The sequence below is a fragment of the Bombina bombina genome, chromosome 3 (assembly GCF_027579735.1).
Source record: "Bombina bombina isolate aBomBom1 chromosome 3, aBomBom1.pri, whole genome shotgun sequence".
NCBI lineage: Eukaryota > Metazoa > Chordata > Amphibia > Anura > Bombinatoridae > Bombina > Bombina bombina.
Window position 1 is genome coordinate 621,981,324 of NC_069501.1, and position 18,098 is coordinate 621,999,421.

Consider the following 18,098-nt stretch of genomic DNA (forward strand, 5'->3'; position numbering starts at 1 on the left):
TAGCCTCTAAATAGAATTTTAGAGCACGGACAACGTCCAAATTGTGTAACAAACGCTCCTTCTTTGAAACTGGATTCGGACACAAAGAAGGTACAACTATCTCCTGGTTAATATTTTTGTTAGAAACAACTTTAGGAAGAAAACCAGGCTTAGTACGCAAAACCACCTTATCTGCATGGAACACCAGATAAGGAGGAGAACACTGCAGAGCAGATAACTCTGAAACTCTTCTAGCAGAAGAGATTGCAACCAAAAACAAAACTTTCCAAGATAGTAACTTAATATCTACGGAATGTAAGGGTTCAAACGGAACCCCTTGAAGAACTGAAAGAACTAGATTTAAACTCCAGGGAGGAGTCAAAGGTCTGTAAACAGGCTTGATCCTAACCAGAGCCTGAACAAATGCTTGAACATCTGGCATAGCTGCCAGTCGTTTGTGTAGTAAGACAGATAAAGCAGAAATCTGTCCCTTTAGAGAACTTGCAGATAATCCTTTCTCCAAACCTTCTTGTAGAAAGGATAGAATCTTAGGAATTTTTAACTTGTTCCATGGCAATCCTTTGGATTCACACCAACAGATATATTTTTTCCATATTTTATGGTAAATTTTTCTAGTTACAGGCTTTCTAGCCTGAATCAGAGTATCTATTACAGAATCTGAAAACCCACGCTTTGATAAAATCAAGCGTTCAATCTCCAAGCCGTCAGCTGGAGAGAAACCAGATTCGGATGTTCGAATGGACCTTGAACAAGAAGGTCCTGTCTCAAAGGTAGCTTCCATGGTGGAGCCGATGACATATTCACCAGGTCTGCATACCAAGTCCTGCGTGGCCACGCAGGAGCTATCAAGATCACCGAAGCCCTCTCCTGATTGATCCTGGCTACCAGCCTGGGAATGAGAGGAAACGGTGGGAATACATAAGCTAGGTTGAAGGTCCAAGGTGCTACTAGTGCATCTACTAGAGTCGCCTTGGGATCCCTGGATCTGGACCCGTAGCAAGGAACCTTGAAGTTCTGACGAGACGCCATCAGATCCATGTCTGGAATGCCCCATAATTGAGTTATTTGGGCAAAGATTTCCGGATGGAGTTCCCACTCCCCCGGATGGAATGTCTGACGACTCAGAAAATCCGGTTCCCAATTTTCCACTCCTGGGATGTGGATCGCAGACAAGTGGCAGGAGTGATCCTCCGCCCATTGAATTATTTTGGTCACTTCTTCCATCGCCAGGGAACTCCTTGTTCCCCCCTGATGATTGATATATGCAACAGTCGTCATGTTGTCTGATTGAAACCTTATGAATTTGGCCTTTGCTAATTGAGGCCAAGCTTTGAGAGCATTGAATATCGCTCTCAGTTCCAGAATGTTTATCGGGAGAAGAGATTCTTCCCGAGACCATAGACCCTGAGCTTTCAGGGATTCCCAGACCGCGCCCCAGCCCACCAGGCTGGCGTCGGTCGTGACAATGACCCACTCTGGTCTGCGGAAGCTCATTCCCTGTGACAGATTGTCCAGGGTCAGCCACCAACGGAGTGAATCTCTGGTCTTTTGATCTACTTGAATCGTCGGAGACAAGTCTGTATAATCCCCATTCCACTGTCTGAGCATGCACAGTTGTAATGGTCTTAGATGAATTCGTGCAAAAGGAACTATGTCCATTGTTGCAACCATCAATCCTATTACTTCCATGCACTGCGCTATGGAAGGACGAAGAACAGAATGAAGTACTTGACAAGAGCTTAGAATTTTTGATTTTCTGACCTCTGTCAGAAAAATCCTAATTTCTAAGGAATCTATTATTGTTCCCAAGAAGGGAACTCTTGTTGACGGGGACAGAGAACTTTTTTCTTTGTTCACCTTCCATCCATGAGATCTGAGAAAGGCTAGGACGATGTCCGTATGAGCCTTTGCTTTTGACAGAGACGACGCTTGAATCAGGATGTCGTCCAAGTAAGGTACTACTGCAATGCCCCTTGGTCTTAGAACCGCTAGAAGGGACCCTAGTACCTTTGTGAAAATCCTTGGAGCAGTGGCTAATCCGAATGGAAGTGCCACAAACTGGTAATGCTTGTCCAGAAAAGCGAACCTTAGGAACTGATGATGTTCCTTGTGGATAGGAATATGTAGGTACGCATCCTTTAAATCCACGGTAGTCATAAATTGATTTTCCTGGATAGTAGGTAGGATCGTTCGAATAGTTTCCATTTTGAACGATGGTACCCTGAGAAATTTGTTTAGGATCTTGAGATCCAAAATTGGTCTGAATGTTCCTTCTTTTTTGGGAACTATGAACAGGTTGGAATAAAAACCCATCCCTTGTTCTCTTATTGGAACTGGATGAATCACTCCCATCTTTAACAGGTCTTCTACACAATGTAAGAATGCCTGTCTTTTTATTTGGTTTGAAGATATTTGAGACCTGTGGAACCTTCCCCTTGGGGGTAGTTCCTTGAACTCCAGGAGATAACCTTGAGAAACTATTTCTAGCGCCCAAGGATCCTGAACATCTCTTGCCCAAGCCTGAGCAAAGAGAGAAAGTCTGCCCCCCACCAGATCCGGTCCCGGATCGGGGGCTATCCCTTCATGCTGTTTTGGTAGCAGTGGTAGGCTTCTTGGCCTGCTTACCCTTGTTCCAGCCTTGCATTGGTTTCCAGGCTGGTTTGGGTTGTGAAGTATTACCCTCTTGCTTAGAGGATGTAGAATTAGAGGCTGGTCCGTTTCTGCGAAAGGGACGAAAATTAGGCTTATTTTTAGCCTTAAAAGACCTATCCTGTGGGAGGGCGTGGCCCTTTCCCCCAGTGATGTCTGAAATAATCTCTTTCAAATCAGGTCCAAATAATGTTTTACCCTTGAAAGGAATGTTAAGCAATTTTGTCTTGGAAGACACATCCGCTGACCAAGACTTTAGCCAAAGCACTCTGCGCGCCACGATAGCAAACCCTGAATTTTTCGCCGCTAATCTAGCTAATTGCAAAGCGGCATCTAAAATAAAAGAGTTAGCCAATTTAAGTGCTTGAACTCTGTCCATAACCTCCTCATACGAAGATTCTTTATTGAGCGACTTTTCTAGTTCCTCGAACCAGAAACACGCTGCCGTAGTGACAGGAACAATGCATGAAATTGGTTGTAGAAGGTAACCTTGCTGAACAAAAATCTTTTTAAGCAAACCCTCTAATTTTTTATCCATAGGATCTTTGAAAGCACAACTATCTTCGATAGGAATAGTAGTGCGTTTGTTTAGAGTAGAAACCGCCCCCTCGACCTTGGGGACTGTCTGCCATAAGTCCTTTCTGGGGTCGACTATAGGAAATAATTTCTTAAATATAGGGGGGGGACAAAAGGTATGCCGGGCCTTTCCCACTCTTTATTTACTATGTCCGCCACCCGCTTGGGTATAGGAAAAGCGTCGGGGGGCACCGGAACCTCTAGGAACTTGTCCATCTTACATAATTTCTCTGGAATGACCAAATTGTCACAATCATCCAGAGTAGATAATACCTCCTTAAGCAGTGCGCGGAGATGTTCTAATTTAAATTTAAATGTCACAACATCAGGTTCAGCTTGATGAGAAATTTTTCCTGAATCTGAAATTTCTCCCTCAGACAAAACCTCCCTCATGGCCCCTTCAGATTGGTGTGAGGGTATGACAGAACAATTATCATCAGCGTCCTCTTGCTCTTCAGTGTTTAAAACAGAGCAATCGCGCTTTCTCTGATAAGTAAAAGATTTGCTATAGAGTTATCCATTACAGCCGTTAATTGTTGCATGGTAATAAGTATTGGCGCACTAGATGTACTAGGGGCCTCCTGTGTGGGCATAACTGGTGTAGACACAGTAGGGGATGATGTAGTATCATGTTTACTCCCCTCATTTGAGGAATCATCTTGGGCAATATCATTATCTGTGGCATTACTGTCCTTACTTTGTTTGGACACTATGGCACAATTATCACATAAATTTAAATGGGGAGACACATTGGCTTTCATACATATAGAACATAGCTTATTTGATGGTACAGACATGTTAAACAGGCTTAAACTTGTCAACAAAGCACAAAAAACGTTTTAAAATAAAACCGTTACTGTCACTTTAAATTTCAAACTGAAAACACTTTATTACTGAATATGTGAAAAAGTATGAAGGAATTGTTCAAAATTCACCAAAATTTCACCACAGTGTCTTAAAGCATTAAAAGTATTGCACACCAAATCAGAGCTTTAACCCTTAAAATAACGGAACCGGAGCCGTTTTTACATTTAACCCCTATACAGTCCCAGCTATATGCTTTGCTGAGACCCAACCAAGCCCAGAGGGGAATACGATACCAAATGATGCATTCTATAAGCTTTTTCAGTGATTCTTAGCTCCTCACACATGCATCTGCATGCCTTGCTCTCCAAAAACAACTGCGCATTAGTGGCGCGAAAATGAGGCTCTGTCTATAACTAGAAAAGGCCCCCATCTGAAAAAGGTGTCCAACACAGTTTTTCTAAACAATCCCCAAGATTATAATAACCATTATTAGTTAGAATCTGCATAATATGCCTAGTAAAGCAATCGTTTTAGCCCAGAAAAATGTCTACCAGTTTTTGAAGCCCTTTTTGAAGCCCTTTATTCTTTTATGTTTAACTAAGAAAATGGCTTACCGGTCCCCATGAGGGGAAATGACAGCCTTCCAGCATTACATGGTCTTGTTAGAAATATGGCTAGTCATACCTTGAGCAGAAAGGTCTGCTAACTGTTTCCCCCAACTGAAGTTACTTCATCTCAACAGTCCTGTGTGGAAACAGCAATCGATTTTAGTAACTGTCTGCTAAAATCATCTTCCTCTTACAAACAGAAATCTTCATCCTTTTTCTGTTTCAGAGTAAATAGTACATACCAGCACTATTTTAAAATAACAAACACTTGATAGAAGAATAAAAACTACATTTAAACACCAAAAAAACTCAACCATCTCCGTGGAGATGTTGCCTGTGCAACGGCAAAGAGAATGACTGGGGTGGGCGGAGCCTAGGAGGGATCATGTGACCAGCTTTGCTGGGACTCTTTGCCATTTCCTGTTGGGGAAGAGAATATCCCACAAGTAAGGATGACGCCGTGGACCGGACACACCAATGTTGGAGAAAGTATATTTATATAACTGTGTTGGTTGTGCAAAACTAGGGAATGTGTAATAAAGGGATTATCTATCTTTTTAAACAATACAAATTCTGGTGTAGACTGTCTCTTTAACATAACTCAATTCACATTTTATAAGAACATTAGGAGTAGACTATAAGTAAGTGCTTTCAGGTACAGTACTTACAGGAGCAGCAGAGAGTACTGTATCAGTGTCTCTTGAGTGCTCACAGTGGACAGCCATGCAATGCCCAGAGGAGTTCCCTTGCATTTAAGGCATATATTTCAATAAAACATTCATCAAGCATAGCAAAATATGGCTCTGTGTATCTTGCCATTGAAAACAGAATCAGAGAAAAAAAACATCACATTATAGGAATTTAGTTTTCAGCAAAATTATTTTTTATTTAAAGGGACAGTCAAGTTCAAAAAAACTTTCATAATTCAAATAGGGCATGTAATTTTAAACAACTTTCCAATTTACTTTTATCACCAATTTTGCTTTGTTCTCTTGGTATTCTTAGTTGAAAGCTAAACCTAGGAGGTTCATATGCTAATTTCTTAGACCTTGAAGGCCGCCTATAACCTAAATGCATTTTGATAGTTTTTCACCACTAGAGGGCATTAGTTCATGTGTTTCATATAGACAACATTTAGCTCATGTTTACCATGGAGTCAGCCCTGATTGGCTAAAATGCAAGTCTGTCAAAATAACTGAAATAAGGGGGCAGTCTGCATAGGCTTAGCTACAAGGTAATCACAGATGTAAAACGTATATTATTATTACTGTGTTGGTTATGCAAAACTGGGGAATTGGTAATTAAGGGATTATCTATCTTTCAAAACAACACAAATTATGGTGTTGACTGTCTCTTTAAAGTGATGTTAAATTCACATAAATGATTTTACACAATATGAATCTATTTTTTTTTACTTTATAAGACCTAGATTTGGAGTTTGGCGTTAGCCGTGAAAACCAGCGTTAGAGGCTCCTAACACTGGTTTTAGGCTACCGCCGGTATTTGGAGTCACTCAAAATAGGGTCTAACGCTCACTTTTCAGCCGCGACTTTTCCATACCGCAGATCCCCTTACGTCAATTGCGTATCCTATCTTTTCAATGGGATCTTTCTAACTCCGGTACTTAGAGTCGTTTCTGAAGTGAGCGTTAGACATCTAACGACAAAACTCCAGCCGCAGGAAAAAAGTCAGTAGTTAAGAGCTTTCTGGGCTAACGCCGGTTTATAAAGCTCTTAACTACTGTGCTCTAAAGTACACTAACACCCATAAACTACCTATGTACCCCTAAACCGAGGTCCCCCCACATCGCCGACACTCGAATAATTTTTTTTAACCCCTAATCTGCCGACCGCCACCTACGTTATCCTTATGTACCCCTAATCTGCTGCCCCTAACACCGCCGACCCCTGTATTATATTTATTAACCCCTAACCTGCCCCCCACAATGTCGCCTCCACCTACCTACACTTATTAACCCCTAATCTGCCGACCGCAAAGCGCCGCCACCTACGTTATCCTTATGTACCCCTAATCTGCTGCCCCTAACACCGCCGACCCCTATATTATATTTATTAACCCCTAATCTGCCCCCCTCAACGTCGCCTCCACCTGCCTACACTTATTAACCCCTAATCCGCCTCACTAACCATATAATAACAGAATTTATGTTTACCTGATAAATTACTTTCTCCAACGGTGTGTCCGGTCCACGGCGTAATCCTTACTTGTGGGATATTCTCTTCCCCAACAGGAAATGGCAAAGAGCCCAGCAAAGCTGGTCACATGATCCCTCCTAGGCTCCGCCTTCCCCAGTCATTCGACCGACGTAAAGGAGGAATATTTGCATAGGAGAAATCATATGATACCGTGGTGACTGTAGTTAGAGAAAATAAATCATCAGACCTGATTAAAAAACCAGGGCGGGCCGTGGACCGGACACACCGTTGGAGAAAGTAATTTATCAGGTAAACATAAATTCTGTTTTCTCCAACATAGGTGTGTCCTGTCCACGGCGTCATCCTTACTTGTGGGAACCAATACCAAAGCTTTAGGACACGGATGATGGGAGGGAGCAAATCAGGTCACCTAGATGGAAGGCACCACGGCTTGCAAAACCTTTCTCCCAAAAATAGCCTCAGAAGAAGCAAAAGTATCAAATTTGTAAAATTTTGTAAAAGTGTGCAGTGAAGACCAAGTCGCTGCCTTACATATCTGATCAACAGAAGCCTCGTTCTTGAAGGCCCATGTGGAAGCCACGGCCCTAGTGGAATGAGCTGTGATTCTTTCAGGAGGCTGCCGTCCGGCAGTCTCATAAGCCAATCTGATGATGCTTTTAAGCCAAAAAGAGAGAGAGGTAGAAGTTGCTTTTTGACCTCTCCTTTTACCAGAATAAACAACAAACAAGGAAGATGTTTGTCTGAAATCCTTTGTAGCCTCTAAATAGAATTTTAGAGCACGAACTACATCCAAATTGTGCAACAAACGTTCCTTCTTTGAAACTGGATTCGGACACAAAGAAGGCACGACTATCTCCTGGTTAATATTTTTGTTAGAAACAACTTTCGGAAGAAAACCAGGTTTAGTACGCAAAACCACCTTATCTGCATGGAACACCAGATAAGGAGGAGAACACTGCAGAGCAGATAACTCTGAAACTCTTCTAGCAGAAGAAATTGCAACCAAAAACAAAACTTTCCAAGATAATAACTTGATATCAACGGAATGTAGGGGTTCAAACGGAACCCCCTGAAGAACTGAAAGAACTAAATTAAGACTCCAAGGAGGAGTCAAAGGTTTGTAAACAGGCTTGATTCTAACCAGAGCCTGAACAAAAGCTTGAATATCTGGCAGAGCCGCCAGCTTTTTGTGAAGTAAAACAGATAAAGCAGAAATCTGTCCCTTCAAAGAACTTGCAGATAATCCTTTCTCCAAACCTTCTTGAAGAAAGGATAGAATCTTAGGAATTTTTATCTTGTTCCATGGGAATCCTTTAGATTCACACCAACAGATATATTTTTTCCATATTTTATGGTAGATCTTTCTAGTTACAGGCTTTCTGGCCTGAACAAGAGTATCAATGACAGAATCTGAGAACCCTCGCTTTGATAAAATCAAGCGTTCAATCTCCAAGCAGTCAGTTGGAGTGAGGCCAGATTCGGATGTTCGAACGGACCTTGAACAAGAAGGTCCTGTCTCAAAGGTAGCCTCCATGGAGGAGCCGATGACATATTCACCAGATCTGCATACCAAGTCCTGCGTGGCCACGCAGGAGCTATCAAGATCACCGATACCCTCTCCTGTTTGATCCTGGCTACCAGCCTGGGAATGAGAGGAAACGGTGGGAATACATAAGCTAGGTTGAAGCTCCAAGGTGCTACTAGTGCATCCACTAGAGTCGCCTTGGGATCCCTGGATCTGGACCCGTAGCAAGGAACCTTGAAGTTCTGACGAGACGCCATCAGATCCATGTCTGGAATGCCCCACAATTGAATTATTTGGGCAAAGATTTCCGGATGGAGTTCCCACTCCCCCGGATGAAATGTCTGACGACTCAGAAAATCCGCTTCCCAATTTTCCACTCCTGGGATGTGGATTGCAGACAAGTGGCAGGAGTGAGTCTCCGCCCATTGAATTATTTTGGTCACTTCTTCCATCGCCAGGGAACTCCTTGTTCCCCCCTGATGGTTGATATACGCAACAGTCGTCATGTTGTCTAATTGAAACCGTATGAATTTGGCCTTTGCTAGCTGAGGCCAAGCCTTGAGAGCATTGAATATCGCTCTCAGTTCCAGACTATTTATCGGGAGAAGAGATTCTTCCCGAGACCAAAGACCCTGAGCTTTCAGGGGTTCCCAGACCGCGCCCCAGCCCACCAGACTGGCGTCGGTCGTGACAATGACCCACTCTGGTCTGCGGAAGCTCATCCCTTGTGACAGGTTGTCCAGGGTCAGCCACCAACGGAGTGAATCTCTGGTCCTCTGATCTACTTGTATCGTCGGAGACAAGTCTGTATAATCCCCATTCCACTGACTGAGCATGCACAGTTGTAATGGTCTTAGATGAATTCGCGCAAAAGGAACTATGTCCATTGCCGCGACCATCAAACCTATTACTTCCATGCACTGCGCTATGGAAGGAAGAAGAACAGAATGAAGTACTTGACAAGAGCTTAGAAGTTTTGATTTTCTGGCCTCTGTCAGAAAAATCCTCATTTCTAAGGAGTCTATTATTGTTCCCAAGAAGGGAACTCTTGTTGACGGAGATAGAGAACTTTTTTCTACGTTCACTTTCCACCCGTGAGATCTGAGAAAGGCCAGGACAATGTCCGTATGAGCCTTTGCTTGTGGTAGAGACGACGCTTGAATCAGTATGTCGTCCAAGTAAGGTACTACTGCAATGCCCCTTGGTCTTAGCACCGCTAGAAGGGACCCTAGTACCTTTGTGAAAATTCTTGGAGCAGTGGCTAATCCGAATGGAAGTGCCACAAACTGGTAATGCTTGTCCAGAAAGGCGAACCTTAGGAACCGATGATGTTCCTTGTGGATAGGAATATGTAGATACGCATCCTTTAAATCCACCGTGGTCATGAATTGACCTTCCTGGATGGTAGGAAGAATTGTCCGAATGGTTTCCATTTTGAACGATGGAACCTTGAGAAATTTGTTTAGGATCTTGAGATCTAAGATTGGTCTGAATGTTCCCTCTTTTTTGGGAACTATGAACAGATTGGAGTAGAATCCCATCCCTTGTTCTCCTAATGGAACCGGATGAATCACTCCCATTTTTAACAGGTCTTCTACACAATGTAAGAATGCCTGTCTTTTTATGTGGTCTGAAGACAATTGAGACCTGTGAAACCTCCCCCTTGGGGGTAGCTCCTTGAATTCCAGAAGATAACCTTGGGAGACTATTTCTAGCGCCCAAGGATCCAGAACATCTCTTGCCCAAGCCTGAGCGAAGAGAGAAAGTCTGCCCCCCACCAGATCCGGTCCCGGATCGGGGGGCAACATCTCATGCTGTCTTGGTAGCAGTGGCAGGTTTCTTGGCCTGCTTACCTTTGTTCCAGCCTTGCATTGGCCTCCAGGCTGGCTTGGTTTGAGAAGTATTACCCTCTTGCTTAGAGGATGTAGAACTTGGGGCTGGTCCGTTTCTGCGAAAGGGACGAAAATTTGGTTTGTTTTTAGCCTTAAAAGACCTATCCTGAGGAAGGGCGTGGCCCTTACCCCCAGTGATATCTGAAATAATCTCTTTCAAGTCAGGGCCAAACAGCGTTTTCCCCTTGAAAGGTATGTTAAGCAATTTGTTCTTGGAAGACGCATCCGCTGACCAAGATTTTAGCCAAAGCGCTCTGCGCGCCACAATAGCAAACCCCGAATTTTTCGCCGCTAATCTAGCCAATTGCAAAGTGGCGTCTAAAGTAAAAGAGTTAGCCAATTTAAGAGCATGAATTCTGTCCATAATCTCCTCATAAGAAGAATCTTTATTGAGCGACTTTTCTAGTTCATCGAACCAGAAACACGCTGCTGTAGTGACAGGAACAATGCATGAAATTGGTTGTAGAAGGTAACCTTGCTGAACAAACATCTTTTTAAGCAAACCCTCTAATTTTTTATCCATAGGATCTTTGAAAGCACAACTATCTTCTATAGGGATAGTAGTGCGTTTATTTAGAGTAGAAACCGCCCCCTCGACCTTGGGGACTGTCTGCCATAAGTCCTTTCTGGGGTCGACCATAGGAAACAATTTCTTAAATATAGGGGGAGGGACAAAAGGTATGCCGGGCCTTTCCCATTCTTTGTTTACAATGTCCGCCACCCGCTTGGGTATAGGAAAAGCTTCGGGGGGCCCCGGGACCTCTAGGAACTTGTCCATCTTACATAATTTCTCTGGAATGACCAAATTGTCACAATCATCCAGAGTAGATAACACCTCCTTAAGCAGAGCGCGGAGATGTTCCAATTTAAATTTGAATGTAATCACATCAGGTTCAGCTTGTTGAGAAATTTTCCCTGAATCTGAAATTTCTCCCTCAGACAAAACCTCCCTGGCCCCCTCAGACTGGTGTAGGGGCATGTCAGAACCATTATCATCAGCGTCCTCATGCTCTTCGGTATTTTCTAAAACAGAGCAGTCGCGCTTTCGCTGATAAGTGGGCATTTTGGCTAAAATGTTTTTGATAGAATTATCCATTACAGCCGTTAATTGTTGCATAGTAAGGAGTATTGGCGCACTAGATGTACTAGGGGCCTCCTGTGTGGGCAAGACTGGCGTAGACGAAGGAGGGGATGATGCAGTACCATGCTTACTCCCCTCACTTGAGGAATCATCTTGGGCATCATTTTCTCTAAATTTTGTGTCACATACATCACATCTATTTAAATGAGAAGGAACCTTGGCTTCCTCACATACAGAACATAGTCTATCTGATAGTTCAGACATGTTAAACAGGCATAAACTTGATAACAAAGTACAAAAAACGTTTTAAAATAAAACCGTTACTGTCACTTTAAATTTTAAACTGAACACACTTTATTACTGAATATGTGAAAAAGTATGAAGGAATTGTTCAAAATTCACCACAGTGTCTTAAAGCCTTAAAAGTATTGCACACCAAATTTGAAAGCTTTAACTCTTAAAATAACGGAACCGGAGCCGTTTTTATATTTAACCCCTATACAGTCCCTGGTATCTGCTTTGCTGAGACCCAACCAAGCCCAGAGGGGAATACGATACCAAATGACGCCTTCAGTAAGCTTTTTCTATGTATCTGAGCTCCTCACACATGCATCTGCATGCCTTGCTTCCCAAAAACAACTGCGCATTAGTGGCGCGAAAATGAGGCTCTGCCTATGATTAGAGAAGGCCCCCAGTGAAAAAGGTGTCCAATACAGTGCCTGCCGGTTATTTAACATAATTCCCAAGAATAAAATAACTCCTCAAAGCTATAAACTATTAAAAATGCTTATAAATCAATCGTTTTAGCCCAGAAAAATGTCTACCAGTCTTTAAAGCCCTTGTGAAGCCCTTTATTCTTATTTAATAAAAATGGCTTACCGGATCCCATAGGGAAAATGACAGCTTCCAGCATTACCAAGTCTTGTTAGAAATGTGTCATACCTCAAGCAGCAAAAGTCTGCTCACTGTTTCCCCCAACTGAAGTTAATTCCTCTCAACAGTCCTGTGTGGAAACAGCCATCGATTTTAGTAACGGTTGCTAAAATCATTTTCCTCTTACAAACAGAAATCTTCATCTCTTTTCTGTTTCAGAGTAAATAGTACATACCAGCACTATTTTAAAATAACAAACTCTTGATTGAAGAATAAAAACTACATTTAAACACCAAAAAACTCTAAGCCATCTCCGTGGAGATGTTGCCTGTACAACGGCAAAGAGAATGACTGGGGAAGGCGGAGCCTAGGAGGGATCATGTGACCAGCTTTGCTGGGCTCTTTGCCATTTCCTGTTGGGGAAGAGAATATCCCACAAGTAAGGATGACGCCGTGGACCGGACACACCTATGTTGGAGAAAAATAGTATTAACCCCTAATCTGCCCTCCCTAACATCGCCGACACCTAACTTCAATTATTAACCCCTAATCTGCCGACCGGAGCTCACCGCTATTCTAATAAATGTATTAACCCCTAAAGCTAAGTCTAACCCTAACACCCCCCTAAGTTAAATATAATTTAAATCTAACGAAAACATAATTTATGCTTACCTGATAAATTTATTTCTCTTGTAGTGTATCCAGTCCACGGATCATCCATTACTTATGGGATATTAACTCCTCCCCAACAGGAAGTGCAAGAGGATTCACCCAGCAGAGCTGCTATATAGCTCCTACCCTAACTGCCATTACCAGTCATTCGACCGAAAACATGCAGAGAAAGGAAAACCATAGGGTACAGTGGTGACTGTAGTTTAATGGAAAAATTACCTGCCTTAAAGTGACAGGGCGGGCCGTGGACTGGATACACTACAAGAGAAATAAATTTATCAGGTAAGCATAAATTATGTTTTCTCTTGTTAAGTGTATCCAGTCCACGGATCATCCATTACTTATGGGATACCAATACCAAAGCTAAATTACACGGATGACGGGAGGGACAGGCAGGCTCTTTATACGGAAGGAACCACTGCCTGAAGAACCTTTCTCCCAAAAACAGCCTCCGAAGAAGCAAAAGTGTCAAATTTGTAAAATTTGGAAAAAGTATGAAGAGAAGACCAAGTTGCAGCCTTGCAAATCTGTTCAACAGAAGCCTCATTCTTAAAGGCCCAAGTGGAAGCCACAGCTCTAGTAGAATGTGCTGTAATTCTTTCAGGAGGCTGCTGTCCAGCAGTCTCATAGGCTAACCGTATTATGCTACGAAGCCAAAAGGAGAGAGAGGTAGCCGAAGCTTTTTGACCTCTCCTCTGACCAGAATAAACGACAAACAGGGAAGACGTTTGTCGAAAATCCTTAGTTGCCTGTAGATAAAATTTCAGGGCACGGACTACATCTAGATTGTGTAGCAGACGTTCCTTTTTCGAAGAAGGATTAGGACACAAAGATGTAACCACAATCTCTTGATTGATATTCCTGTTAGTGACCACCTTAGGTAGGAACCCAGGTTTAGTACGCAGAACTACCTTGTCTGAATGAAAAATCAGATAAGGAGAATCACAATGTAAGGCAGATAACTCAGAGACTCTTCGAGCCGAGGAAATCGCCATTAAAAACAGAACTTTCCAAGATAACAACTTGATATCAATGGAATGAAGGGGTTCAAACGGAACCCCCTGTAAAACATTAAGAACTAAGTTCAAACTCCATGGTGGAGCAACAGTTTTAAACACAGGCTTGATCCTAGCTAAAGCCTGACAAAAAGCTTGAACGTCCGGAACTTCTGACAGACGTTTGTGTAAAAGAATGGACAGAGCTGAAATCTGTCCCTTTAAGGAACTAGCGGATAAACCCTTTTCTAAACCTTCTTGTAGAAAAGACAATATCCTCAGAATCCTAACCTTACTCCATGAGTAACTCTTGGATTCGCACCAATATAAGTATTTGCGCCATATCTTATGGTAAATCTTTCTGGTAACAGGCTTCCTAGCCTGTATTAAGGTATCAATAACTGACTCAGAAAAACCACGTTTTGATAAAATCAAGCGTTCAATTTCCAAGCAGTCAGCTTCAGAGAAATTAGATTTTGATGTTTGAAGGGACCCTGGATCAGAAGGTCCTGTTTCAGAGGTAGCGACCAAGGTGGACAGGATGACATGTCCACTAGATCTGCATACCAAGTCCTGCGTGGCCATGCAGGCGTTATTAGAATCACTGATGCTCTCTCCTGTTTGATTCTGGCAATCAATCGAGGAAGCATCGGGAAGGGTGGAAACACATAAGCCATCCCGAAGGTCCAAGGTGCTGTCAAAGCATCTATCAGAACCGCTCCCGGATCCCTGGATCTGGACCCGTAACGAGGAAGCTTGGCGTTCTGTCGAGACGCCATGAAATCTATCTCTGGTTTGCCCCAACGTCGAAGTATTTGGGCAAAGACCTCCGGATGAAGTTCCCACTCCCCCGGATGAAAAGTCTGACGACTTAAGAAATCCGCCTCCCAGTTCTCCACTCCCGGGATGTGGATTGCTGACAGGTGGCAAGAGTGAGACTCTGCCCAGCAAATTATCTTTGATACTTCCATCATTGCTAGGGAGCTTCTTGTCCCTCCCTGATGGTTGATGTAAGCTACAGTCGTGATGTTGTCCGACTGAAACCTGATGAACCCCCGAGTTGTTAACTGGGGCCAAGCCAGAAGGGCATTGAGAACTGCTCTCAATTCCAGAATGTTTATTGGTAGGAGACTCTCCTCCTGATTCCATTGTCCCTGAGCCTTCAGAGAATTCCAGACAGCGCCCCAACCTAGTAGGCTGGCGTCTGTTGTTACAATTGTCCAGTCCGGCCTGCTGAATGGCATCCCCCTGGACAGATGTGGCCGAGAAAGCCACCATAGAAGAGAATTTCTGGTCTCTTGATCCAAATTCAGAGTAGGGGACAAGTCTGAGTAATCCCCATTCCACTGACTTAGCATGCACAATTGCAGCGGTCTGAGATGTAGACGTGCAAAGGGTACTATGTCCATTGCTGCTACCATTAAGCCGATCACCTCCATGCATTGAGCTACTGACTGGTGTTGAATGGAATGAAGGACACGGCATGCATTTTGAAGCTTTGTTAACCTGTCTTCTGTCAGGTAAATCTTCATTTCTACAGAATCTATAAGAGTCCCCAAGAAGGGAACTCTTGTGAGTGGAAAGAGAGAACTCTTCTTTTCATTCACCTTCCATCCATGCGACCTTAGAAATGCCAGTACTAACTCTGTATGAGACTTGGCAGTTTGAAAGCTTGAAGCTTGTATCAGAATGTCGTCTAGGTACGGAGCTACCGCAATTCCTCGCGGTCTTAGTACCGCCAGAAGAGCACACAGAACCTTTGTGAAGATTCTCGGAGCCGTAGCCAATCCGAATGGAAGAGCTACAAACTGGCAATGCCTGTCTAGAAAGGCAAACCTTAGATACCGGTAATGATCTTTGTGAATCGGTATGTGAAGGTAAGCATCCTTTAAATCCACTGTGGTCATGTACTGACCCTTTTGGATCATGGGTAAAATTGTCCGAATAGTTTCCATTTTGAACGATGGAACTCTTAGGAATTTGTTTAGGATCTTTAAATCCAAGATTGGCCTGAAAGTTCCCTCTTTTTTGGGAACCACAAACAGATTTGAGTAAAACCCTTGTCCTTGTTCCGACCGCGGAACCGGATGGATCACTCCCATTAATAAAAGATCTTGTACGCAGCGTAGAAACGCCTCTTTCTTTATTTGGTTTGTTGACAACCTTGACAGATGAAATCTCCCTCTTGGGGGAGAGAATTTGAAGTCTAGAAGGTATCCCTGAGATATGATCTCTAACGCCCAGGGATTCTGGACATCTCTTGCCCAAGCCTGGGCGAAGAGAGAAAGTCTGCCCCCCACTAGATCCGTTCCCGGATCGGGGGCCCTCGATTCATGCTGTCTTAGGGGCAGCAGCAGGTTTCCTGGCCTACTTGCCCTTGTTCCAGGACTGGTTAGGTCTCCAGCCTTGTCTGTAGCGAGCAACAGCTCCTTCCTGTTTTGGTGCAGAGGAAGTTGATGCTGCTCCTGCTTTGAAATTACGAAAGGAACGAAAATTAGACTGTCTAGCCTTAGGTTTGGCTCTGTCTTGAGGCAGGGCATGGCCTTTACCTCCTGTAATGTCAGTGATAATTTCTTTCAACCCGGGCCCGAATAAGGTCTGCCCTTTGAAAGGTATATTAAGCAATTTAGATTTAGAAGTAACGTCAGCTGACCAGGATTTTAGCCACAGTGCTCTGCGTGCCTGAATGGCGAATCCGGAATTCTTAGCCGTAAGTTTAGTTAAATGTACTACGGCATCTGAAATAAATGAGTTAGCTAACTTAAGGGCTTTAAGCTTGTGTGTAATCTCATCTAATGGAGCTGATTCAAGTGTCTCTTCCAGAGACTCAAACCAAAATGCTGCTGCAGCCGTGACAGGCGCAATGCATGCAAGAGGTTGCAATATAAAACCTTGTTGAACAAACATTTTCTTAAGGTAACCCTCTAACTTTTTATCCATTGGATCTGAAAAGGCACAGCTATCCTCCACCGGGATAGTGGTACGCTTAGCTAAAGTAGAAACTGCTCCCTCCACCTTAGGGACCGTTTGCCATAAGTCCCGTGTGGTGGCGTCTATTGGAAACATCTTTCTAAATATCGGAGGGGGTGAGAACGGCACACCGGGTCTATCCCACTCCTTAGTAACAATTTCAGTAAGTCTCTTAGGTATAGGAAAAACGTCAGTACTCGCCGGTACCGCAAAATATTTATCCAACCTACACATTTTCTCTGGTATTGCAACTGTGTTACAATCATTCAGAGCCGCTAACACCTCCCCTAGTAATACACGGAGGTTTTCCAGCTTAAATTTAAAATTTGAAATATCTGAATCCAGTTTGTTTGGATCAGAACCGTCACCCGCAGAATGAAGCTCTCCGTCCTCATGTTCTGCAAATTGTGACGCAGTGTCTGACATGGCCCTAATATTATCAGCGCACTCTGTTCTCACCCCAGAGTGATCACGCTTACCTCTTAGTTCTGGTAATTTAGCCAAAACTTCAGTCATAACAGTAGCCATATCCTGTAATGTGATTTGTAATGGCCGCCCAGATGTACTCGGCGCTACAATATCACGCACCTCCCGAGCGGGAGATGCAGGTACTGACACGTGAGGCGAGTTAGTCGGCATAACTCTCCCCTCGTTGTTTGGTGAAATATGTTCAATTTGTACAGATTGACTTTTATTTAAAGTAGCATCAATACAGTTAGTACATAAATTTCTATTGGGCTCCACTTTGGCTTTAGCACATATAGCACAGATATCTTCCTCTGAATCAGACATGTTTAACACACTAGCAAATAAACTAGCAACTTGGAAATACTTTTCAAGTAATTTACTATAATATGAAAACGTACTGTGCCTATAAGAAGCACAGAAAAAGTTATGACAGTTGAAAATTAAAAAACTGAAAAGTTATAGCATCAAATCTTTGTAAAAAACACAATTTTAGCAAAGGATTGCTCCCATTAGCAAAGGATAACTAACCCTGATAGCAGAATAAAAATACAGAAATAAACGTTTTTTTATCACAGTCAACTACAATCTCACAGCTCTGCTGTGAGTGATTACCTCCCTCAAAACAAGTTTTGAAGACCCCTGAGTTCTGTAGAGATGAACCGGATCATGCAGGGAAGACAATAAACTTCTGACTGAATTTTTTGATGCGTAGCAAAAGCACCAAAAAAGGTCCCTCCCCCTCACACATAACAGTGAGAGAGATCAGTAAACTGTCATAAATTAAATAAAACGACTGCCAAGTGGA